The sequence below is a fragment of the Drosophila hydei genome, unplaced genomic scaffold, assembly GCF_003285905.1.
Source record: "Drosophila hydei strain 15085-1641.00,03,60 unplaced genomic scaffold, DhydRS2 tig00000211-arrow-pilon, whole genome shotgun sequence".
Lineage (NCBI taxonomy): Eukaryota > Metazoa > Arthropoda > Insecta > Diptera > Drosophilidae > Drosophila > Drosophila hydei.
In genome coordinates, this window is record NW_022045685.1 from 2,440,490 (window position 1) to 2,450,559 (window position 10,070).

At 39.0% G+C, this 10,070-nt stretch overlaps 1 protein-coding gene across 1 annotated transcript in view; it reads right to left on the minus strand.

Moving 5' to 3' along the window:
- LOC111601906 overlaps positions 1-9,796 on the minus strand; it is an 84,536-nt gene extending 74,740 nt beyond the window's left edge. Inside the window, exon 1 of the mRNA XM_023318754.2 lies at positions 9,508-9,796. The gene's annotated coding sequence lies outside the window, so the exon portion shown is untranslated. The remainder of the gene's footprint in view (positions 1-9,507) is intronic.
- Positions 9,797-10,070: the final 274 nt, after the last annotated feature.

Sequence of the window (10,070 nt, forward strand, 5' to 3'; positions counted from 1 at the left end):
GGGGCGGCAGCTCGCTTCAGGAATGAATTTCAAAGAAGAAACAAACGAAACAGCGCGCAAAAAGAAGCGAACAAAAAAGCGTCAACCGTTTTGCTTCATTGCACAAAAGGCCGCCCAGACCGAGCCGCAGCTCCAGTGACACACGCCCCACCAGATGCCACACCTACCCCGCCGTCCAAGCTCCCATCTCTCTCTCGACGGCGCAGACGGCGCAGCATAAACAAAAGCCAGCAGCAACCACTGACGATGCTGATGACGACGCCGCCGTCGACGCTGTCAATATAATCTGCTTCTTCTTCTCCTTGTGCTGCTGCTGCTTCAGTTGCTTTTTTTTCGCGTGCAAAAATTGCTGGCGCGGGCGTGGCAGAGGTGCGCGGCGACAGCTCCTCTCTCTTGTCGCTGCATTTTTCAGGCGTTGACAAATTTTGGAGCCCAAAACCAAACACGAAATAAGCGACGAGGCGAAAGTATGCGCAATAATCGAAAAATGTCGCCAGCGATGAATTGCCGCAGCAACAGCATCGAGCTGCAGTTCGTGCAGCGGGGCATGGGGCGTAGCGGCTGCAGCGCTGGAAGCTGTTGTCTCGCCAGCAACGAAGCTGCGCGCCCCCACAAAGAGTGGCATGAAATTGAAAGCAACAACGAAGTGAGGCGCAAAGCGAAAAAAAAAGAAGAAATATTTTGAATATTTTCACGTAGATTTGCATAAAACTGGGTGGGCTGCAGCCCGAGCATAAGTGGGCGGGGCTAGGCAACGTGTCGCATTGACAGGCAGGAGGCTGCTGCACTTGAAGCGACTGATGCAGCACCAGCAGCAACAGCAACAGCAACAGCAGTAGCAGCAAAAAGCTTTTTGGCAATTTGCCTTCGAATGACTTTTTTCTTTTTCGTTTTGCTTAGATGCTTTTTGCTTCTTCTTTTTGTTGTTGTTAAAGGTTCTGGCCAAAAGCGGCATGAGTGCTTTGGTTAGATGGATCGCCGGCAACAGCTTTAAGCGCTCAACCAAACGGCATATAAATCATGCAAAGCAGCAGCGATCAAGACAAGAATTGATAAAGAAATACATAAGAATATACAACAAATCTCTCAGAATAAGTATTATTGAAATAAATGCAAAACTCCAACAAAATGCTTAACAAGTGGAAGCAAACTATCCCACTTTTGCATTCAGATATTAAAATAATTGTAAGCTATAGAGATAACAACTGTGCCAGCATATGTATTTCAGTTCTAATTTATCTTAGAATTAATATATGAACAGAAACTCAAATTGATTTGTTGCTTATTCCATAAAATCTTAGTCTAATTCAGCTGAGTTTCCATAGGCAGACGCGATTTCTTCTTATTTCAGCATGGCTTAGAACAAGGCATTAAGTCGTCTCTGACACTTTTTTCAGCTTTAGTTGGAACAGGCAGCGAGCAGATATGGTCATAGGTCACACTCTTCCTCTCTGGCTCTCTCTTTCTCCCAGCCAACTAGTCGTAAAATGTGCCAAAAACCCCTCTCATTCTCTCTCGCTCTCTCATAGAGCATGACATGCAACCGCAAAACATACATATACACACTGAGGCGACAGCATCCAGCAACCAGGAACAAAACAGGAAAAGAAATAGCCACAGCGCCAACTCCAATTCCAACTCCAACTCCGACTTCAACTCCTCCTGCCAACCGCAGCAACAAAAGCAATTGCCATAGCAACTCATCTGGTACCTGTTCTAGATACACACAAACACACACATATATATATATATATATATATAGCTGTATACACATGTGTATATGCAGCCAGTCGGCTACTCATGCGCAGGCAGCTCGAACCGCACACAAGACGGGAAATGGGCATGAAAATGGAAATGGGTTTGTTAGTGGGAATGCGAACGCGTCTGAGACCGGCTCTGGCTAGCTCAATTCTGCTTCTTCTACTGCAAGTATAGAAAGGGGCAGAAAGAGTGAGTGAGAGAGAGGGCGAGTGGGAAAGGTGCTCTTGTGGTTTCTGTACACTCTTCTGCCCACACAATTAGAGAGGAAAATCGAGAAAAACCATAATCCAAATGCAGAGATTCACAACATTTTAAACGTAACTTTCAACAAGACTAAATATCTCGTTTCAAGAGCAAGGCTGCTTCTGCCTAAGCAGCATAGAGTATGGCGCAGTCGTGTGCATTGCTGTACATCTTTTTCTTCAACATTTCTAAGGAGAAATCTGGCATTTTTTTCGTGTGCTGTTCGATTTGCCGATATTTTCTTCTTTCGGCTGACCCTGAGAAATCGATTATCGATGAAAAACCGAAGTCTCGCTAAAAGCAAGATTTGCCAAGTACTTGAGGCACAACATTATGCAAAGAGTTTTGCAGCTGCAGCTCCCTTTTTACAAGTCTCTGCGTGTGCGTGTGCGACATGCAACATGGCCCGGGAGCTGTACAACAGCAATAACAACAGCGAAGCAGAATTAATTCAAGAGTGCTCCTCATTAACATCACACACAGTCTGACAACGATAATGACGATGCTTGATGACGATGATGAGGATGAGGCATGCCCCAGGCTTCGCACATAACTCGTTCAACTTAACATGAAGATAATGATGTTGTTGCTGTTGCTGTTGCTGTTGCTGTTGCGTTTGTCTTTGGGCCGAAACATGCGTCGCCTTTGTTGTTGCTGTGGTTGTTGCACGTTGTTCGGCTGCCACACAGCCACAAATTTAGTATTTTCTTTACTTTTTTCTTAGTTTTTTTTTTTTTCGTTTTGAGTTTCAGTTCAGATGCTGCAGGAATTTGTTAAAGGCATACAACATCAGCAACAACAGCTACACAAAAAAAAAAAAAAAAAAAAAACCGGTTGTCTTAGCAATTTTTTTATTTGCTTCTCTCTTTTTCTTTTCTTCTTGCTTTCGACTGCTGTGACTCCACTTGGATCTATGGCCTTTCAATCATGCAAAATCAGCAATCTCAGGCGCCAAACTCATCAATAGAACTGACAGCTTTATGATTTAAGGACTTTATGATTTAAGGACATCTACTGTAAATACTCTCTGTTGTTCCTGGCTCTCAACATAACGCAACTCAGAGGAGATTGTCTGGTCTATAAATTATAGATCTGCGCCAAGTTAAAGGTTTCTCTACACAGCTGATAAGCCAAATGCCATTTCCGAACGATATCAGCGATCAGCGATCAAACGATAAAGTCGATTCCATTCATAGCCTCAATTCACAAAGAATTAAATTATTCCAAAATAAGTAGAGTCAATTAGTTCAAGGAAATCTGCATAGAGCTGCAACGGTTTTCCATTAGCTGCGTCTAGTTTCGTCTTGCAACTCGTTGTGCTTGAAAGATCGCTTCACATATTTGAAGATCATTGTTTTCTCGGTTTCGCCTGACAGTTCTTGGAATACATTTACAATAAATTTAACTGTGGAGCTGCACACGAATAGCACCAAAAAACACACACACTACTGCCAAGTCGTGTGCACTCCAAATGCCAACAAGAAAGCAAGTAGAACGAACGCCAAAGCACAGCAACTAAAGTCAAATGCATGAACAAACAAAGCGAAAAAACAATCCCATCAACAACAAACAAACAACAATGGCAACAGCAACAGCAGCAACAACAACAACAACAACTACGCGCACACATGTGCCACCAAATTGTTCACACCTCGGCCCGCCACAGCGAGCTCCACCGCACACACTTTGGCTGGTGCGTCCACTCGAGACGCACACGTGCAGACGACCCCACCTCAGACGACGTCGCATTATTATTATTATTTTAATTACACAAATAGAAGCAAGTAAGAACAAGGCTCTCGCAACCAAGCGACTGCCAAATACCCTGCAAAACTATACCTTCAGATGTAGCTATTAGAATAGATTTATTGAGAGCGCAGAATACTTAAGTTATTTGCTTCTCTCTTTCTCTCTTGCGCTGTCTTTGTCTGCCTCTAGCTTACCTCAGATCCTTCTCTCTTGCGCTGTCTCTGTCTGTCTTCCTTTTGTCTTCTCCTTTTCGCTCTTGCGCTGCCTCCGCCTGTCTCTATCTCACCTCTGACCCTTCTCTCTTGCGCTGTCTCTGTCTGTCTGCCTTTCTCTTACCTTTGTCTTTAGCTCTCCTTCTCTCATACTCTGTCACCCTCTCTCGCTCACTATCTTTGCCTCTGTCTTAATTCGACTGTCTATCTTTAACGTTCACCCTCTCTCATTCTAGCTCTCTCTCGCCTTTTCTCTTTCTCGTTCTCTCTTTCACCCTCATGCATTCAGAGCTCCTTTCTCAGCAGGCTCATATTTCAGTATCATATCAAGGTTTTTATGCAAGCTACCCCTTGAAAATGAGTAATGGGTATATTGTTACTATGCAAATGTCTATAATAATCACAAGTGAACAAATCTATTAATTGTTCTGTTTTTAATCTATTTGGGTTAGCTCGTCTCTGCATATCGATACAGGTTATCAGACTTGAGCTAATCGAAATAGATTGTCAGAGATAGCTTTATCTTAAGCTCCTTTAGTCACAATTGAAATGCCCTCTCTAACAACTCGTACAGGGTATAGCGCGTCGCATTTGCAGCACTCCAACTTGCAATTCGCGAATCGGACTGCTGCCACAAGGGGACAATATACACCGAAACGCACACACGCCCGTGTAGCTCTCACTAGTCACGTGTGGCGACTCCTTCGTGTTCCCCACATGTTGGCCATCTGTTTCGCTAAAAGGGTGGGTTCGTCTGTGCGACGTTGATGGCGGCAAAAACTTAAAATCGCATCAAAAAGAGTTGGCGACAGCTGCGAGAAAAAAATCAGCACCGAAAAGTTTTCAACGTTTGCCAGAGGGACAACATTTTCAAAGGGCGAGCTCGAAACTTGTTTGCTCAGTCGCAGGTTCGATAATTTATCGATAGGTATTCATGGGCTGATATGCAGACTTGTTTTGGCAATTCGTTTGCCGCACCAAACCTTTTCTATATATCCGTTTTATACAGGAATGTATTTTAATCAGAATTGTGTAGAGCTCGATAATAATCGATAACATATTAGCTATAAACTAAATCGAAGATATTAGAGATACAATACTCAATGCTATGGCTCATCTGCTTGATCGATAATCATATCGATAAGTGCAGCATTTTGCAAGTTATCGAAAGCAATGCAAAAGTATAACAACAATGCCTATCGATATCGTCTCGATGCTTGACTCTTTGAATGCCACAATTGCCCGACATCGAGTTGCAATTCTATATATAAAACGCGCCTCGTCGCTTCACATTCCACTTCCACATCGCAGATCGTGCCACACGAAACGCTATGCATTCATTTTTCACATTTTTTTTTTTGCTGCTTCTCTAATTCTGCTTGTTATTTCTTGCGGCAAATGCGTTTCGTGAGCTGCTCGAAAGCAAGAAGCGGACAAAAACCCAGAGACCCAAGAAGCAACCAGCTAAATATAAAATACAGAGCCAAACCGAACCGAACCGCACCGAAGGAGAAAAAAGCCATGCAATGGCAGACAATTGAAAAAGCGCTAAGAAAATGAAACAGCCAAAAATGATAATAGGCACATTTTACAACAAATCAGCTAAAGAAAATGTTTTATTTCGGTTTTGTTTTTGTTTTTCGCCTTTTGCTCGTAATTTGGGTTTTGCGGTTGCCAAGTTTTTTTTTTTCATTTTTTTCAGTTTTGCTGTCTTGTTGCATTGGGGGTCTGGGAATTAGAACTGCGCGTGTTGAGCTCACACGATTAGGCATGAAGTGTTGAGCATAGCTGATCTTTAAAAGATCTAAAGATATCTCAACGAATTTGGAAGTGCTAAGCAGTTAGCTACACTCAAACAATAAAATCCAACGAGAAATTGAAAATCGATAAGAATTTATGTTCAATAAAATAGTAGTAAATTATAAGAAAGAAAAAAGAAGTAGAGAGCAGGGTGATCCGTCCGCCGAGTTTCGCTAAAAATCCATTTTTATATATTTTTGAGCGATTTCAACTACAATTATAAACAACCATTTTGAATACTATAATGTACAAGCATTTATAACTCATTTGATCATTAAAAAAAAAAAAATATATATATATATATATATATATATATATAATGTCTATACAAACGCAAATTGGTCTTGGAGCAGCTGTTATCAGCGAATGCAATAAAATTTATACGTCAACTGTCTAATTGATTCCAAATGCCACACCGCGAACAAATGAAATAAAAATAATAATTCTAAGGCAAAGGCAAACACCCCATAGATCATAAAAGAAACTTCAATTAAGGTTGCTTCATATATATATATATATATATATATATATATATATATATATATATATATATATATATATATATATATATATATATATGTATATAGAGTCGATAGTGCGACGTAACTTTTGTGGCTCATTGTTTCCGGATTGCCAAACTGCAGTTTCACAAAACAAACAGAAGTGTCATTGGCGAAATCAAAGACATAATGTAATATAATCCATAAGCATGAGAGTACACTGCATTGGCCCAATCAATGCATGTATATATGCAGAAAATGAACAATATATCACGAACACGTTTAGACACGAAAATGTGGCGATTGTATCGAATGACTCCACTCATTAGAGTCATGTGCTTCTATCGAACCAATGGAGATATTCAAGAGCCGCAGCTAACCATAAACACATTAATCAATCTTCAAAAATACATCACAAATATTGGCCAGGTCTTCATTTAATTAGTTTACACGAGGGAGTGGCCCACAACGCTGATGCCCATGTTAGAGTCAAAGTTAAATTTGATGCTGATTATGCGCCTGGGTTTGGCTTTCATACACGTAGACGTAAACATATCTATATATATATTTATATATATATATAAATAGATATATATTTATGTATATTATATATATACATTAATTTTTTTGAGCATATGCACGATTTTCACTTTCTTTGAAAGTGTTGAAAGTGAAACAATTGATGAGCGAATTGCATAAGATCCTGGCTATAGCAAAACACGATCGAGTATTATACCTTCTCTTATTTATGTATACTTTCCTTTCTTAATCAAATCATCTCAAGTCATCATCAAATCCTAATTAAATATTTCAATAAATATAATTTATAAGTTAATAGCTGAATTGATATTGTATGTAATAAAATCTATATAATTATAGCCATTGATATTAATAAATTACCTACTATCAATAGATAGATATATAAAAAACAAAATAATAAATTTATAAAGAGAAGAAATCTTAGAAATCAATTATTTAAGTGTGAAAGATTTACGAACCTAGGCAAACGATTTAACTTGCATCAAATAGGTATTTAGAAGTTTATAAAATAATCCCAAGCTTACAGCAGTTAGCAAAATAGTCCAACAACTTCATGCCAAACAGTGTGGCCAATACTTTTAATCGCAAAACCGATAGCGGGAAATAGAAATCAGTAGAAAAAATAACATAGAAAATTCAAAGAAAATGGATACTAATAAAAACAAACAAAACACGTCTATTATTTGTAATTTGATTATGGAATTGTCCATTTGACCTGGTTCTAACTACTACAGCAAGCAGAGCAAGAGCAGAAGGGAGCGAGATATCTGAATGAGAATTAAATGTATTTAAAGTTAGCATAGAGTAGAGCGGAGTATCTGAGGCGAATATCTCTGAAGGTTTTCTCTGGCTAATTGTTTTGTTATGCAAAAAGTCGGTTTGTATCCTTAACAATATGTAATTTCATATATATAATATTTAAAACAAACAGCTAACAGTAGAAAGTACAGTTTATATATACTTATTTTTATATATGGTAATATAATTTTGATCTCATTCAAGGTAAATTTTTATGTTTTTTAATGCCTGGTCAAGACGAAACTATAAAAACAATTGAAAGTTGAAACTTTTACTCTTTCAGTACCTCTTGTTATCTCTCTTCCTTGTCTCTCGTACGCTCAAAGCTGATTTCACTGTATCTAAAGTCCACTCGTATGCATATTGGAATTTATTGGCATTTCTGTGAGCAAATGTTAGAAATTTGTTTCATTGAAATGCTAACAAAATGCTATTACAACGTTTCTTTTTCTTTTTTTTTTTTTTTTTTTTTTTTTGATAGCTTCTTCTTCTTCCCTCGCTTTACTGCTGCTCTCTTTATATCTGCATTAATCCAATTTATCGTGGACTACCCTTCAGGCCCCACTGCCTTTCCCTGCCATACGTTGAGTGCTAATTCAATTAGCGGCTCTTTTAGACTGCGCTGCCAGCAGCAAGCTCTTATATACATATATTACATGCTATGCTCTGCTAGATTCTATATCCATATATGTATATATATATATATATAAATATATATATACATTTTGTTAGAGTGACTGATTGATTGGTGATCAGAGCAAGACTTTTTCAGCACTGCAGACTTCAGTTGTTCCGTTGTTTCTCTTATTTAATTGATATCGAATCATGACTGATGGCAATAAGTCAATTATTACAGAGAAATGTGCATGTAAATCTCGTCGTATTTGCAGCTAAATGTTGCACTTCGATTATTCAAAATACCCGCGACCCTTTCTAGCACTCAACTCTGCAAACAAAAGGTTAAAAACTATAATAATACATATGTAAATATATACATATATATATTTGTACAAGAATCGAAAGCAATGAAGAAACCAAAACACAGAGACATAAAAAAGCAAACAAACAAAAGTGTGTAAAGAGTGCAATGCCAACAAATCATATGTAAATTTATATATATATATATTCATACATACATGCATACATATACACATATGTAGAGTACTTAGATGGGTTGGCTTTTTTAGCTTTTTAGCTCATTATGCCAGCAATTTTAATGGCGCCATCGCAGTATGTCAGACACCTGACAATATGAATATACATACATATCCATGTGTATATAGAGGCATGCATATGCATGTATGCACATACATAAATATGTTGACCGATATTTGCATTGATTTACAATTATGAATGAATATGCTCGACCGCCTCGAGCTGCGGTTAGCACTGGGTTTTAAGCCGGGTGAAGGGCCGAGCACTTTTTAGGTCTTGGATTTCTGCACTCCTTTCAATCGGCTATCGGCGAATGTGCAATGCCCTTTTAAACGCCACAAATAAGCTTTGACGCTTACTCCACTGATTTATTCTTGAATATGATAGAAATTAAAAATCTCTTTGTTTATTTATATATTATATCAATTGATCGCTTGGCACATTGATTTGCTCATTTTTTACAATAAAAAACTTGCATCGAACATGTATTACAAGCAGAATTCTTTTTAAATTAAAAAGTTTTCGCTCAATTTTTCATTCAAGAGAATTAACATTTGCCCGCTCTCATCGGCGTCTCCTTTTCGTGATTCTGTTCTCTCCTTCTCTATCTATCTGCCTGTCTCACATATTCAGTTCGGTTGTGGCCTGGGACCGTTTGGGTGCTGCCCACATAAACTAACATAACAACAGCAAACATTTGCACATGCTTCCATGTGTGTGCGAGTATGTTAATGTATGTGTGCACTTACCTTCTGCTTGAGTCTGATGGTGTTTCAGCCTCTGCTGCTTCTAATTCTTGCACAGCGATCGGCGCGGCTGCTCCTGTTGCGCTTGCTCTGCCGCTTTAACAGCAGCGGGAGCAGCAGCGACAACAACAAAAGCCTCACAGTCAACGGAGCAGCTGCGTTAAGATGCTGCTGAGGATAGATGTCAACGTCAGCGTCTGCGTCGGCGTCACTGCTGTGCGTAGCAGCAGAGAGAAAAAAACTAAATTTGTTTTTGTTGTATCGGCTGCTGTCGCTCTGCCTGCTGCTGTTATTATTACTGTTGTTGTTGTTGTAGTTGTAGTCGTTCTTGTTGTTGTATTGAATCCGGTTTTAAATTTCTTTCAACTTGGTATTTCTTCTTATTTGCTTGTACATCAAAAATTTGTTTTTGCTGCTTCTTTGGGATTTCCTTTTACACGCTCTATACACACACATGCAAACATGCGCGTATGTGCCTGTGTGTGTATGTAGCACTTCACGTGTAGCGAAATTAGCAACAAATGCACTTGAAACTATATTTTCATATACAAACACTGCGCTTCGAT